The sequence below is a fragment of the Epinephelus moara genome, chromosome 19 (assembly GCF_006386435.1).
Source record: "Epinephelus moara isolate mb chromosome 19, YSFRI_EMoa_1.0, whole genome shotgun sequence".
Classification (NCBI taxonomy): domain Eukaryota; kingdom Metazoa; phylum Chordata; class Actinopteri; order Perciformes; family Serranidae; genus Epinephelus; species Epinephelus moara.
This window is the reverse complement of record NC_065524.1, coordinates 40,463,328-40,473,461: the sequence shown is the minus strand read 5'-3', so window position 1 is coordinate 40,473,461 and position 10,134 is coordinate 40,463,328. Positions and strand designations below refer to the sequence as shown.

General features: G+C 43.7%; 1 protein-coding gene across 1 annotated transcript in view; it reads right to left on the bottom strand.

The window, feature by feature from the left end:
- The window catches only part of LOC126407010 (contactin-associated protein-like 4), a 104,323-nt gene that overhangs the window by 76,706 nt on the left and 17,483 nt on the right, over window positions 1-10,134 (bottom strand). The gene's annotated exons all lie outside the window — the stretch shown is intronic.

Here is a 10,134-nt window from a genome sequence, read left to right as displayed (position 1 = left end):
GAAGTTTCCAGACATCATTTCACCCCGTTGACACCATGGACGAGGAGATGTTAATCATGGAGGTGCACCCAGATGTCTTCCTACTACTCCTCTGGTTTTGTGGTTCTGTTTATAGAAACTACATCTTGTTATATCGCACGATTATGCGTGAATTCACGAGATCTCGTGGGTCCTCGTGACTCCCGCTGTCCAGCACAGCAAACGCAGCCGGTGTGTGTTGACGGATGGCGGAGCATGCAGCAGATAACCAGCGCAGCCGTTCTGCAACGGACACGCATCCAGTGGAATTCCGGCATAATAAGCAAGAAAGTCAGCGCTGGGTGGGAGAGGAGGAAGACGGGTCAAACAAAATCTAACTTTAATCCAGGAGACCTCAGTTTGTGTCCCGTATGAAACCAAAAGTCAGGGTATGTAATTTAAATACAACCATTGTGCACTGACGTCACTCATATGATGTGTTTACATCATGTTATGTTACTGTTACACAACAAAATAAAACTAAGCAAGGGCTACCGCCAAGCATGCGACACTATGAAGACCAAGGAGCTCACCAAACAGGTCAGAGACAAAGTTGTGGAGAAGTACAGGTCAGGGTCAGGTTATAAAAAAAATATCCCAAACTTTGAACATCCCACGGAGCACCATTAAATCCATTATTATAAAATGGAAAGATTATGGCCCTACAATAAAACTACAATAAACTGACAGACCACACAAGGAGGGCATCAATCAGAGAAGCAACCAAGAGGCAAAAGAAAACTCTGAAGGAGCCGGGCAGCTCTGGAACTTGAACTTTTTGGTCGTCATGGACAACAAAAGTTACAGAAATGATATCGAAGAAGCTTGGGAGTAAGTTTTATTTCTAGTTATTTATTTATTTTATTTATCAATTTCTTTTTAATGATAAAAACATAACATAGAAACCTGAGGTAAACAACAGCAGCACATACACATGAGAGCCACAAATACATCGTCACATCTCAAGTTTCATAGCTCATGTTTTTTTATTTCATGCATTGATGTTGTTTCCTGTTTTACTTTGAAACTCACATCTCCTCTCGTTTCAGATCACTTCACTTCCTGCCCCTGTGTGTCTTCCCTCCCTTTGATGACCTCACCTGTGTCTGACTGTCAGCCCCGCCCTGATCAGCCTCACCTGTGTCTCATTATCCTTCCACTCACCAGAGTGTTTAGTGTGTCTTGTTTTCTCTCAGTGCCAGTTCGTCTCAGCTCCGTGTGTGTGTGTGTGTGTGTGTGTGTGTGTGTGTGTGTGTGTGTGTGTGTGTGTGTGTGTGTGTGTGTGTCATGTTCCTAGTGTCCTTTCCTTAGGTTTTGTTCATCTAGCCAGTTGACTGACTCTGCCTCGTCCCTGTTGGATTCCTCCTCATTTTCCTTCTGTGACCTGAACCTCCCTTTGACCAGTAAAGAGTTATTTTACCAAACTGTCTCCAGAGTCGTGCGTTGACTCCACTCTCACCTTGATCACCAGTTGTTACACACATGAAGAACATAAAGCTGAAATAAGCTTTATTTTTTACCGTGGTTACAAAAGGTTAGGACAGTTTCTCTTCCTGCCACAGACAGGGAAGTTTGTCCCAAAGCCTTTTAGTTTTTAAGTTTATTCCCTACACCTGGATGACGGGAGTTTCATTCAGCTGTGACGGTGACGATGAACAGAGTTACTCTCAGCGATGGAGTGTGTAGGGTCCGGTTTGGGAACTGACGCTACAGATGCAACTATGGTATGTTGTATTACCTTAGTGAGCTCATACTGCACACAAAGATGTCCATTTGTGACCATCTAAATTTGAATTAGTTAATAACACTGCAGACCTGAGTGACCCGGTGGAGCCTTCAGCTGAGTCTCCTCTCTGTTAATGGATGTTTCCTCCGTCTGTGAGAGCGCAGATCTCTCCTGCTGAGATCATATTAATGAAGGATCTCGAGCTGTCTTTACTCTGTTTAGTCCAGATCTAATCAGACGTGGCCTCTCTGCTTCCATATTGGATTTCTGCCTGTGAAGGGAACTTAGACAGAAAGTTTGACTTTGGTCTCTCTTTCATGGGAATTTGATTTTATCTGGATTCTGTTCACTGCTGTGAGTCGTTGCACGATGCTGCATAATCTGTCCCAATGACGTTAAGATGATCATGAGTTAAAGCATTGTTCACGGGCTCTATAAAATCCTGACATTCGAGCCTGAAGGGTTTAAAAGTTACATTTCTTACGACCTGCTTGTTGTTTAACAAAGAAATATTTGCTGGGATTCGAAAGTTTACACGTCATGGGCACTACAAGTGTCAGCTGATCATTAAACGATGTCTTCGTGAGTCTCAGTTCATGTCAGCGGCACAAAGTGTTTTCATGCATAAGAAGTCAGTTCAGTCATGTGTTTTAACTGTGCGTAATAATTTACTGTGCAGAGAATGTTTAGTTTCTCAACACTGACAGAAACACTGAAACAATCGGACCCTGACAGCCAACGACCTCTTTTTCTGTGTGACTGGTTCAGGTCACTTCACTAAGTATTACAAGAAGCAGCAGAAGAGAAGACGATCTTTATCACTGCACCAACCACTAATTATATTTTGACCCAGAAATACCTTCTCCTGACACACAGTGAACTGACGGAGACACAGGGAGAACATGTCGGAGCACCTGGAGGAAACCCACGCTGACACAGGGAGAACATGTCAGAGCACCTGGAGGAAACCCACGCTGACACGGGGAGAACATGTCGGAGCACCTGGAGGAAACCCGCGCTGACACAGGGAGAACATGTCAAACTCCACACTGAAGGGCTCCTCCACCGGGCTTCAAACCAGGAACCCTCTTGCTGTGAGGCGGCATGCTAACCACTGCACCATCATGGCACATTTTTTGCGCGTTCGTGCGGGACAAACTGAGTTCAACTTCTGGAAAGCAGCAGCGCACACCGCATGTCATGTGAGGAGGACCAGTCACAGCTGGCAGATATCTTTCCTTCTTCAGTAAACATCAGTCTGTGATAAATATGGAGGAGAAGAAAATAGGCACTTGGGAACACTCTGGTGTTTGAGCACACCTGCCGCATGTCTACATTAAAAACAGTGAATTAGAGGACACATGACATGCAGCATGTATACGGCTCCTCTTCCTGCCTGTCCCAGAGCTCTGCTGAGGTCCTCCTCTCTCAGTGTCAAACTCAAATGATCTGAGATGAGAAATGAGCCTTTTAACAACTTTTACTCCTATGGTTCAAAGAGAGCTGGCCTTGTTACACTTCACCTCAGGCCACCTTTAAAACACAGCGTTTTGTTCACACTTTGTGTTCTGAAGTTTCATCAGAACAAAAACTATATCAACATAAATCTCTGTAAGCGAGTCTCAGGTTTCAGATTAGAGTCATATCAGAGACGACTGCAGCTCACACAGACAAAGCTTCACTTATCAGAGACCAAGTGTCAGTACAGGATTTAATGAGTATTATTGATCAGCCACACAGGGTCAGGAAACAGACTCTGAAGAATTATAAATGTAAGACCGTGAAACATTTTCCACCCAGCGCTGTCAGTCTGCACCTCTGTCAGCAGTCGTCAGGTCACACAATCAAACTCTAAACATGTCACACTGATCACAGTCTACACACACACACAGTAACAGTGTCAGCTCTCCTTCTGTGTGAAACATCCACCTGCTCATTAAAATCTGTTACTGTGATCAGATCACTGGAGCTCATCACTAATCCTGCACTCTAACCAAGACGTTTTCTTCTTGGGTAAATGTTCCACCCATTACCTTTTGATTTGTGCCATTTAAGAGACAAAGACAACTCCCCATGTCCTCATAAGCTCTGGGTTTGACAAGACACCCAGTCTCACTCCAAAGTCCATGAATACTAGCACTTGGTCAGTGACTTCTGGCGTCAGACACCACCAAAAAAAGTGTCCCTTCACGTCGACGTGTTATGCGGCCGGTTGCTATTATTGTTTAATGGTGCCCGGTGGCGGCAGGGGGAAACACGTCGAGAGTGAAATCGGGTTGACAACATTTATGCGTAAATCAAGCTGACGAGCGTCTTCCTCCACTTCAATAACAGCCATCAGGAGATTCAAAGGTTCAGAGCTCACCTGCAGAGTGATCACAACAATTAACATAAAATCAACCAGCCCCGGTGACTTCTGTGCAACTGTGCAATTTTGTCCAGTCACTGCAACTTTTCCACAGATTTGACCAATCATAGGAGTTTCCTGTGAGTTTCACCAATCAAAGCAGTCCCCTGCATCACGTCAGCAAACTGACTCGCAACACAAACGCCTCACATTTAACAACAAAAATGACTGTTAAAGACCATGCACGTCAAGTCTCTGTAGACGTGTCCAAAGTCTGGCTCGCAGCTGACTGTTCAAAGTACACTACATGCAGCCCACCACACAAGCAAGGACACTTTGCTTTTTTCCATCCAGTTTGCTGACATGCACCAAGTACGTACAAGAACTATGCAGATGAAACTAATGTGCTTTTATACAAACAGAAGGCAAACGGTGACCTAACAGCAGATATTTCCTGCGAGGCAGCAAACATGGCCACAGCAAAGAAGAAGAACACAGCTGGAGAATGACTGAGACGCGTGGACAACAGACACAATGAGGCTGTTGAATCTATCAAGCTCTGTGATGTTAAATCTGCAGGTTAGTGTGTGAAAATCACAAACTCACAACAGTGTGGTTTTATTCTCACTTTTTACTGAATTATTCAAAAACAATTTTTAGTGGCTAACACGATAAATAAACGCGTAAAAACATCAGAACATTCATCACAAGTTTTATTTTTAGTTCATGCAAACTTTTAATTTTTTTATTTCATTTATTTATTTATTTGCCACATTTTAAATGAAATGTAGAATATTAATATTTACCAGTTTAAGCTAAGATTTAATTTTTTTGTTATTTGTTATTTTTTATATATACTCATATTTGAGAATCCAACAATAGTTTCTGTTTTTATAGTTTCTAGCTGTTATAAATGGCGTCATTTTGGTAATTTTTTCAAGAAAACATGACAATGTGTCGCTAAAAATTATCCCCAAAATTTGGAAAAATGCCAAGATTTGTAAGGCGTGTTTTCTTTAAAAATCTGTTGTAAAACAATTACAACATACAACCATTTAAACATGTATGCCCCTCCCTGAAGCTGAAATAAAAACACAAGTCCCTCCCCGGTGCTGAAAGAACTGACTCCACATGCCTTACTCTGCACGCCACCCCATCATGAGGAACAAACAGTCCCTCAACATTCATCATTCAGTCATACTGCTCAGTGTGTGTCTGTTACAGTCATGTCTCCATTAACCCATGCATCTCTGAGCACAATAATCACACTAAGTTCTGCTTCTGTCCTCAAACATGAACCATAAGCCTCAAAACTTAATTATCTTTTGCAAACCTGCACAACCTCAGTGCAGAGGAGCCAGTGCTCTTCCTTCTGATTCAATCTGTACATGTGAATGTGGGAATCTGGGTCTGTTTTTAAATCAATATGCAGAGATGAAATGGGCCGATTTTCTGAAACTGATGCACTCATTAAAGATTAAATGTAATATAAAGAAAAACTGGAAAGAGAGCAGCATTAATAATGCATGCAGTGTACATTTACATTTTATTGTTTTGGTATCTTTAAGTTAATTGAATCCAGAGAGGCTTTGTGATTGTCTGACAGCACTGTGAGACCTCAGAGAAACCTCCTCCTTTCCTTTCAGATATTACCGTCACCTGATGTAGAAATAACAGTAATAACAATAAATCAAAATGATGACTTGTTTAAAACTATTTAATCAAGACTTGATAGAGAGGAAACGGGGCAGTGGTCTGACTGGGTGTGATCTGCGGCGCTGCACTTCATCAGGCCGGTCTCGTGTGTTCCTGCTCTGACCTGTCTGACTTCCTCCCAGCACGCCTCTGCGGCCGCAGCAGAGCGGCCTGTCTGTCAGACAGCTACTGAGCTGTGAGGATCAGCACATCCTCGGCCTGCAGGCTGACAAACTGTTTCCACTCCTTCATCTGACACCCATAAACACACCTGGCATGCTGGAGTCTCTTTGTTTCTCTCGTCTGAAGCTTGTCCAGTCAGACACTGTACGTGAGGAGCTCCAAATACTGTCTGTGTAAAATACACACTATATATAAACTGTGCAGGGCGTCCAGGCGCCACACTAACCGCTTTTGTGAAGCTTATAATAATGAGATGTTGATAAATTGAATTATGCCAACGTATTCATTGTTCTTGTTAGCGCTGTAAGTTACTGCAGTTAGGTCACATTTGCACCTCATTATGTAGCAGATACATTGAAAGTAAATGTCAGAAAAAGGTCAAGTTTAGGCTTCAAATAGCCTTTTGTGATTTTTTTTTTTGCAGGAAATGCAGAAATGTCTCGGTAAAAAACAGCAGCTTTTCATGGCACCATCCCGCTGGTAAAACAGCAGTGGGTCCCTCAAAGCTCCGACGTTTGGCACCCAAAACAGCGGTGACAGTGAATTCCTGCCAGGCGACACGATGGATGCAACACGAATGATGTGAAATATACAAATCAAGTGGTGTGAATGAAGTGAGTAGCAGCAACGACCGATTCATCCCGCAATGGCCGACCAGCATTGAGATCCTACGTGGACGTATAACGCAAAGGAAATATGAAACATGAAACGATCAATAAGCCCAATATAAACACATTAAACGATCAATAACTCCAATATGAACGCATGAAATGATCAATTACAGCAACATTTTCCTGGTTCCAAACTCACAATAAACACATTGCAGGAGCTCAAAACACTCAGAGACAGAAAAGACAAACAAACACTTCTTGATTTCGTCCCTTTGAATATGTGCTGCACAGATTAAAGCCCGTCGGAGCCGTCACACACTCAGTGTTTGCAGTCTCCTCCTCTGCTGGAGGAGCTCTGACCGTCTGTATGGAGGAGAATTTTAAAGCTGTAAAAGTGTCTGAGCTTCACGCAGGTTATTGTAACCAACAGCAACGTCTTCCTGTTTGTGTTGCTCTCATGTTCACTGATGCATGTCCAAACTGAACTCCCCGCCTCAGCCACATCTCAGTCAGGACAAGGGCAGCAACAAACATCAGGAGCATGTTGGGAAGCAGCAGTCGTGATGGGTTTATTTTCCTTTATGAAGCAGCATGAACATTTAAACCTTTAACAAGCCTTTTACTTTACTTTCATTTTATCCTGCTGTTTTCTGACATCAACACATTTACTTCATTCTTCTCCTGTTTTCTTTTCCTAATGAGCGCACTGCTGTAAATCCTCTTCACTGTGAATCTGCCAGGTTTAACTTTTATCTCAGCTCCACACAGACAACTGAAACCCCCACAGCTGCAGTGTTGGAAAGGTTAGAGGATCTGGCTCGTGAAGAGAAAGTTTCTGACTTTAATCGCCGACCTGGCAGGAAAAATACGACTGACACTGTGCCCTTGAACAAGACATTTCAGGGCCTTTCCAGCAGAGGGATGCTGGAATAAAGGAAACAGAGTCCTGGGTGTGTTGGTGGAAGAGCTTGTTGTTAGTCTCTGATTAATATTAATTATTTACAAACCATTAGAGTCATTAAAACGCTGAATCCAACAGCAGGTCTTCAAACAGTTCAAAAGAAAGTGTTGGCATTTTACATGTCTGCAAACCACGGATATGTTACATTTGCACATTTCATATGTTGACTCCCAACCGTCTGTGTTTTAAGCAACCCGTGTCTGTTTCTCTAGCGGCTTTTTCGCACCAAATATGGGCGTTTTTAGGGACCTGTGGCTGTTTGTCTTGTGGCTTTCCAGGCATAAACCTTGGGTGTTTTGTCAGGACCTGTCGCCATATTTACAGCGGCTTTTTAGCCCCCAAATGTGGGTCGTCAAAGTGACCCGTGGCTGCTTTTCCAGCTGCTTTTGTGGGTTTTCAACCCCCATGTTTTTAGCAACCTGGAAGTGTTTTCCCAGCAGATTGTTAGGCCATAAATGCTGGTGTTTTTTAGAGACCCGTGGCTTTTTTTCTTGAGGCTTTTTAGCCCTCAAACGTGGGTGTTTTGAGCAACATGTGGCTCATTCTCCAGCTGCATTTTTAGGGACTTGTGGCCAAGACTTCAAGTCAAGTCTGTGGCTTTTCAGGCACCAGATGTGTGTGTTTTGTCTCGACCTGTCACTATATTTCCAGCGGCTAATTAGTGCCCAAACGTGGGTGTTTTTTAGGGACTGCAGCTGTTTTTCCTGTGGCTTTTTAGGGCCTGTGTGCACACAGTGTTTTTTCTGGGCAACAACGTCTTTTTCAGTTGTTCTCAGTGACGAGAGGAGAATGCAGCCACCGAGGAAAAACAAAACAAAAAAAACAACACCACACCCAGCATCTTCTTTTAGTGCGCTCCAGCTTTTCCATGCGGCCACTCCAGGAGCTTGCCGTTGACAATCTCTGAACTTTTCAGAAAAGTGCTTGTGATATCACTGCCACTTTTTCAGCGAGGCTACTGTCCACTGTCACAACAAAGACAGAAAAGCCCACGTCACACGCCTTCAGGCACCAAACGGGAGGTGTTTTCTGGGAACTTGTGGCTCTTTTCCAGCTCTTTTACACCAGTACTACGCAAGTACTTCTTGTGTGGTTGACGGTAGTGTTGTCTCAAATTGTGCACTGTGGGTTTGCACTTACTGGAAGTGACAAGGGTCTTTTTTTCTTCTTCATCTTCTTTTTAAATGTCAAATTGTAAATGGACGTTGGAGCATTGTCACCAACATTTGACAGCTATCTCAACCTACACATAAACCAAACTTACGCCACAACGTCCATGCTACCAAGTTAACATTAGCACTCACATTATTGTTGGTGGAAAAGTTTTGGGACCTGGTGCAAAAAACATGTTGTCACAAAGATGGCGGCCGTAGAGGGTGAGAAGTGTCCGTTATTCCACACTCTGCTTCTGGACTGTTTTGATTGCACCAGTAGTACACTGCGTTTTCCTGTACTATGCAGTGTGAACACACTTAATGCACCTGTACACTCAAAATATGAAGTGTTTACTACAGAAGTATGAGATCTGAGACACACTGAGAGAGTTGAACAGGCACATGGAGGCAAAAACTTTTAAGAAACACTGCAGCGCCGCATCAACAGAAGAACCTGTGTACAACACGGAGGTGAAAGCAGCAGCATGGCGAGGAGTACACCTGTTTCCCCGAGCTGCTGAGGCCAGCTGGTCTCTGTACCATCCAGGCTTTGTACAATGCACACCATGTGCCCTCATTTAGCCTTCACCAGCACTGCAGCAGCCTAAATTATACATAAACATCAAAGACAGAGTGTGTGTGTGTGTGTGTGTGTGTGTGTGTGTGTGTGTGTGTGTGTGTGTGTGTGTGTGCAGGTCAGTGACATGTAGCCTTCTCATTTCGCTGCCAGCACCAGTGCTGCAGTCATACTTCATTACGGCTCTGTGTTACGGCCTCTGGCCACAGAAACGTTAAAACATATTCACCTGTTGAAAAGGTTCTGCACTGATAATCAGCGTCTCCTTCTCCTGCGTTGATTCATGGAGCAGTGTTTCACGGGTACAGATCTGTGTGCAGACTAGGATGAGCTCTCCTGCAGTCGGCAGATGTCAAGTGTCATCCAAACAAACACATTTCAGGAGAGGCACGCTGCCACGAGGGACTGAACCCAGAGTTTCTGTTTGAAGAACAGATTCTGAAACTTCACCTGCTGCCTCTAATTTATTTACACCGAGTTTCTTTCTTTTCTCAAAGTCCAGAGTCCCCTGCACCAACATGAGAACATGTTCTTATAAATTTCACTCTGCTCAACTGATATCCAACCTTAAATAAAGTACTGTACATCTTGTACAGTCCCTGAACGTGGATGTTTGCAATGAAAATACTGAAAATCAACATTTATTTTCAGTTGGTGCATCAACATGGAAACTACACTGCTCGATTAAATTAAGGTAACACTTAAATCACACATCAGATCTTTATGAACAAATTATTTAGTTTGCATTGTCCTGCACCAGGAGGAACCCAGGGCCCTCTGCACCAGGAGGAACCCAGGGCCCTCTGCACCAGGAGGAACCCAGGGCCCGCTGCACCAGGAGGAACCCAGGGCCCGCTGCACC